The sequence below is a fragment of the Tupaia chinensis genome, unplaced genomic scaffold, assembly GCF_000334495.1.
Source record: "Tupaia chinensis unplaced genomic scaffold, TupChi_1.0 Scaffold000002_1, whole genome shotgun sequence".
In the NCBI taxonomy this organism is placed as follows: Eukaryota; Metazoa; Chordata; class Mammalia; order Scandentia; family Tupaiidae; genus Tupaia; species Tupaia belangeri.
In genome coordinates this window covers 6,205,919-6,212,192 of record NW_006159428.1, presented here as the reverse complement: position 1 = coordinate 6,212,192, position 6,274 = coordinate 6,205,919, and the positions used below count along the sequence as shown (strand labels likewise).

Here is a 6,274-nt window from a genome sequence, read left to right as displayed (position 1 = left end):
TTATGGCACTGGATTGTACCTGGCCAATCGAGGTTGTAGTCCCGGACCCAGCAACCTGAAAATCACACCCTGTGTGTGTGTGTGTGTGTGTGTGTTCCCTCTGCTGTCTCTGTTTCTGTCTGACCAGCACACACCAATGACCAAAAAAAAAAAAAAAAACTTAAAAAGAAAATGAGCCACAGCCTCTCACTATTTTGAGCTACATTACAGCCGAAGAAAAAAATAAATTCCTTTATCGTTTCTGCAAAGGCTTTGAAAAGTTAAACCAGGATAGTCTGTTCCATTCTTGGAATTAATTCTAAAAAGGCAATACCTTTTATCAGCCAAAGCAACTAAGAAATGCCTTTCAGGCAAAAGTCATTAATTAGTACAACAAAGTCTTGATCGCCTGAACAGTATTTTCCTTTTCTGGACTTCGTTTTACAACAGTGCCTAGTTGAGCAACGTGCAAGATTGAGTGTCTTGGCCCTAACATCCTCCTCCTGTCACACTTCCCGAAAACAGTGGCGGGTCAACTTTATCTGTTTCCGCCTTCCTGGAAATATGCCTGAACATCTAACCACAGGAATCAAGTGAAAAAGATAGGCTGATATAAAGAAAGGGAGAAAAGTTGCGGGCGACGGAGCGCGGGGTAGGGTAACGACGTGAAAAACACGGTCCCAGACTTGAGTCATGGTGGCAGAGACCCGGACCTTCTGTGCGCCAGCCTAACTCAGACTTGAAAAGAGCTGGGCAAACTCGGCGGCAGGAGATGGCAGGGGAGAAGATCCCCCCAGTGGGGGCGTGGTTAGTTTTCAGTAAACATCTAACGATACCGAGGAGAGGAAATGAGGCAGGCCGATTGCGCGAGCTGATGAGACGCTTTTCAGCGTGCTCTGCAACTTCTCACGATGGGCCGATGCTGCCTCAGAAAGAGCACGAGCTAAGTAGCAGAGAAACCGCTCTCTCGTGGTTTCATCTCTCCTCTGCAGTCTCCCACTTCCGGGCGTACCCCAAACGAGTGGCAGGGACACCCTCTAACACGATCAACCTTAATACGCAGAACGGTAAACCACAAGTCCCAAGATGCAGCGCTGCCTCGGGCCGCACGCCGACGATGCCTGCTGGAGGAACTACAAATCCCAGGATGCAGTGCTCCCTCGAGGGAGTCCGGAAGCCTAGAATCGGATTGGTCGAGGTGTGCCAGGGAGCGGCCTGTGACTGGCCTATCCTACTGCGGGCAGGGGAGCACTGTGCGCTTTCCCCCCGACGGAAGTAGGCTGTGCGCGTCCCGCCTCACCAGATACTGCTCTCCCGCGCTTCCCAGAAATCGTCTGTGACCCAGCGGAAGTAGTTCCTCCCGCTGCCCCGGAACCCACCCGGGTAGGCAGCTGGGTGGGGGGGGTGGCCCTGGATTAGGGGCTGTGGCGGTACGCGGGGACTCCGCTTCGGTGGCTCCAGGGCTGACGAGTGAGTCTCGGGCTGGGGCGGGAACGGAGACGCGAGGTCGCGTGGCGGCCGGGGAGCATTGGTAATCCCTCTTCCCATCGGGGGGGCAAGGGAGGGAAACTCTTACCCCCTCGGGCCCCCCCCCCAGCGCTCCTGGTTTGGGGGATGGGAGAATCGGGCGGTGGGACCTTTCCTGGCGCGACTCGGTGGGGCTTGGAAAGAGGTGGAAGGAGGGGCGGGCGCGGGCGAGACTGGGCCTTTCCTGGGCTGAGCGCGGGGAGGGTGGAGTTGGGAGCATGGCAGCCCTGTCGCTTTTCCTTTCTGCTTTCATCATGCGGTCTCAAATTCATCGTTCTTGAAGTCCCTAGTCCCAGGAGAGGGACTTCCTTACAGCTGCTGGACCCCCTAGAAGTTAACCTTCTAGGGTAACTATTAGTTTGGGCTTGGCAGGTTGGATCTTTCGGGTGTCTACCGCCCAGTCTTGTCTGAAAGGAGGTATCTAGTGTCAACTACATTGTCCATTGAATTTCTCTTAAGGAACTGAGATTTTCTTAATAACATATAATTGGAATTTGTATCACTTAGTACGAGCATTTGTACTCTGCTTGGCTTGCAGTGTAGCCACCGAAATCCTTTTCATCTTAAAGCCTCCCTTTTAAACTGCCCAGTTTTCTTTTCGATCTCAAGTAGTTGTTTCTTTTTCTTATAAGCGTCTTTAAGTGGTAAATCTCTGATATCCTTTACCTTATCATGGGTGTTGAACCATTTCAGTTTGCACATGGATTTATTCGTTCTGTAAATACAGTGGCAAGGAAATAGCTGTGGTCCTGCTATCATGGACATTTATTGAGTTTATAGCCACTGATAATTTGGGGCCTCTGTTTAATTTTTAAATGATTTTTCTCTTTTTTCTTAAATTTATCTGTTGTATAATAACTATCATTGGAAAAATAAGAGGTGTTCAAGAAGTTCTTGGAAAGTATGTATTATGAAAAAGCTGCATGCATGGCTTTTTTCTTTTCCCCCCAGAGAGTGTGGTGGCCAGAGGAGCGAAAGCACCCCTAATGGGCATCCCTCATGTGCAATCCCTTCTCCGTTACTCCAGCCTGTGGAGATTTGGGGCATGTATGAACACCTATTGGATCAGGAGTTGAACTGTGATCAGATTTGTGGCATCCAGCTTCTTTAACCACTGTGCTACAAGGTGGTACTTGTTCATGGATTTCACATTTCTTTGCACCAAAATAAACTGGTGTGGGCCAGCCAGGGTTGTGGTGGTTGGAAGCAGCTGAATTCCACACGGCTTCTGCACAGTTCAAGTCCAGGATGCTTTGACTTGAAAAACATGTTGGGTGTTAATGCATGCATGCATGCCCAAGATCCCAAGGGAAGGAATTGCAGCATTGTCATCCTCCCTGGAAGGTGCTTTCTTATTTTCTCTCTCCAGCTATCACACCTGCCCTATGGCAAATTTTTTAAAAAAATTTTGTAACAGGAGCCAGCAAGTGGCTTGGTGGTTGAAGGCACTGGACTCCCACATGGCCAACCATGGTTCAAGTCTCGGACCTGGTGACTTCCTTTCTCACTTTCTCTGTCTCTGGTCAAATTGGAAAATAATAATAAATAAATGTTAAAAAGTAGATCTTGCCCGCAAACTTTGTGAAGTTCCCTCAAACAAATATGCACACTCATGCACAGATAATTTTTTCACAGGGTGGTAACTGGTTTCTTTACCAGATAGTAACTCAGAAGTTATAGTCAGCCTTATAAGAGGCTACAAAAAGTTCATGAAGGGCCCTTTTACTGTGGGAATAGGGCGCTGAGCAGAGAAAGCAAGATTCCACATGGATTTCCAGGCTTAGAGTCACAGCCCGCTTGGAGTGGGGGCATGGAAGACAACCTAGGCACAACAGGGTACTGCTGGGATGGAGAATTGTAAGACAGTGGGTTGCTGAGTGACAGATGCCAAAGTGTTCTCTCTCACTCTTCCTTTTTGGTCATTCATACCCCGTCTGACATCAAAAATACAACTGGCTGGCCCTATGTTCTAGTGCTCAAAGAAACTCCAAGGAGGCTGACCACAGTTTGAATTTTAGCCTGAAAAACACACTGTGTTCACACGTGCCCAAATGCTGACCACATGGAGAAAAGGAGGAAAAGGGATTGCATCAGACCACACCACTGTGGGTGGTGGTGCATTCTTTTTTTTCTGGCAAGTATATGTGCCTTTTGACCAAAAGAGGAAAAAATGGAGTGAAAGTATTGGTTTATTTTATTTATTTATTTATTTTTGAGAGGTTTTTGCTATAGGGCGCGTGCGCTCGCCAGACAGACAGAGAGAGACATAGAGACAGAAAGCGAGAAATCACCCCCCAGTGGGGATGGCCATGCCACAATCCCTTCTCCTCCATTCTCCTCTCGGGATCTTGGGCACGCACGCACAGGCGCCCGGCATGAGTTTTAAGCTACCGGGTCCAGGACACAAACTGTGGTCAACTACGTGGGAGTCCAGCGACATAGCCATTACGCCAACTGCTGGTTCCCAGTATTGGTTTATTTTGGTGCAACCTGAAATCCATGCAGTTTTTTTCATGATATGCATTCCCATGAACTTTTTTTTTTTTTTTTTTTAAGAAAGAAGAGAGGGAAAGTGAGAAAGGAAGCCACCAGGTCTGGGACTCAAACCACAGTAGGCCATGTGGGAGTCCAGCACCCTGCCAGCCCCTCCCATGAACTTTTTTGAAGGCCCCCTCACATACCAAGTTCTAAAATAATAATTATTTAAATCTTCTAAAATGCTTGTCTTGGTGCTTTTTTTTTTGTAGATTTTCAGTACTGGGAAATAATCAGGAAAATCATTAAATTTACATTCATATATGTTAACATAGTTCAGCTAACTTACTGCCCTAAATACTTTATCATTTCATTATTAAGAATAGAGCAAGCCAGCCAGTAGCATGGTGGTTAAGGCAGCTGGTTCCCACCTGGCTGGCTATGCAGTTCCAAGTCCTGGACCTGGCAGTTGAAAAACTTGCAGGGCGTATGTGTGTGTGAGTGCCCAAAATCCCAAAAGGAAGGAGAAATGGAGGAAAAAAGATTGGACGTGATCTTTCTTCATGGGGGAGGGAGGGGATGCTTTCTCTCTCACCGACAAACACATCCATCTTTTTTTCTTTTTTTTTTTTTTTTAACAAACACATCCATCTTTTTTTATTTTTTTTTTTTTTAAGAAAAGTTTTTGCTATCGGGTACGTGTGCTCACCAGAGAAACAGATAGTAAGGGAGAAATCACCTCCCAGAGGGATGGCCATGCCACAAATCCCTACTCCATTCTTTTGGGGTCTAGGGCACACACGCCCGGCATGAGTTTAAGCCACAGGGTTCAGTACTGGCAGTCCAGCGATGTAACCATTACGTCATCTGCTGGTCCTGACACACCCCATCTTTTTCCAGCAAGCACACGTGCATGCACTCTGGCAATTGGAAAAAATTTAAAACACCTATCCAATGATGCCTAAATTTTTTTTTGAAAGGTTTTTACTGTAGGGTGCATGGGCTCAACAGAAAGTGAGAAGTCACCCCCCCAGAGGGGATAGCCACGCTGCAATCCCTTCTCCTCCATTCTCTTCTTGGGACCTTAGGCATGCACGCACAAGCGCCTAGCTGAGTTTAAGTCACCAGGTCCAGTACTTAAACCACGGTTGACTATATGTGAGTCCAGCGACATAGCCATTGCACCAACTGCTGGTCCCAGTGCCTAAAATTTTAAGCCTGAGACATTGGGAAATGATAGTACATCCACTCAAGAAATATTTATCAGTTATCTCCCAGGCAGTATTCTAGGCCTGTGCTCCTAGAACTGGAGGAATGAGAGATGGAAGATGTGTGTTTGTGTATACATATACACCTGTATATGTATGTATGTATGTATGTAAGCAATCAACTATAATTTCAAGTAGTGATACATGCAAGGATAATATAGCAAGATGAGGAATTAGAGTGACTGGGATGGAGGTATCTAATTTTGATAGAGTTATCAGAGAAGACTTTGCTGAAGAATTGATGTTTTACCTGGAGACTTAAATGATAAGAAAGATTTAAAGAGGGAGCTGGCAGGTGGTGTGGTTAAAGTGCTAGACTCCCACATGGCTGACTGTGGTTTGAGTCCCAGACCTGGTGGCTTGCTTTCTCACTTTATCTCTTTCTCTGTCTTTTTCTAATAAAATTAAAACATAAATAATAATAACAAATTAAATTAATAAAAATATCTTTAAAAAATAAGATTTAAGGGAAGAGCTTTCTAGATAGTAGTTACTGCTAGTTCAAAGATCTTGAGGTAGGAATGAACTTGACCTGTTCAAGGAATACTAAGAATGCCAGTTTGGCTGGAGTTGGAGTGAAGAAAGTGTGGTGGGAGATGAGAGTGGTACGCAAGGAAGTACACAAAATAGAGCCTTATCATCCTTTTTTCCTATATGTAATGAGAAGCCATTAGAGGGTTTTTATTAATGGAGATGACAACTGATTTATACTTTTGATGATAGGATGTTGGGTCCAGAACAGACCAGCTGGGAGAATAGTGAAAGTACCTGCTCTATTTTTTTTTTTTTTTTTTAGTTTTTTTTCTTCTGAAAAAAATTTTTTTTTTATTAATTTACATTCATTCCCTGATCATCATCTCAACATTCTAAATGTGGTTTCCCATCTAGAGTATACTATATAGTGGCTTAATAATGCATGTTATCATCCATAATATTCCATTTCTACTTTCATATATATGTTTTTTACCCCATGTCTAGCCCTCTGCCCTATTCCACTCTCTTATTACACCATGTCTGCTGTCTAC

At 45.3% G+C, this 6,274-nt stretch overlaps 1 protein-coding gene across 3 annotated transcripts in view; it reads left to right on the top strand.

The window, feature by feature from the left end:
* Window positions 1-1,190: 1,190 nt before the first annotated feature.
* Window positions 1,191-6,274, top strand: part of LOC102494814 (elongin-C) — a 53,502-nt gene continuing 48,418 nt past the window's right edge. The window contains exon 1 of one of the 3 annotated variants that reach the window (XM_014589855.2): window positions 1,191-1,449. The gene's annotated coding sequence lies outside the window, so the exon portion shown is untranslated. The remainder of the gene's footprint in view (window positions 1,450-6,274) is intronic. The other 2 variants (XM_006139807.3, XM_006139806.3) reach the window with 2 other exon arrangements.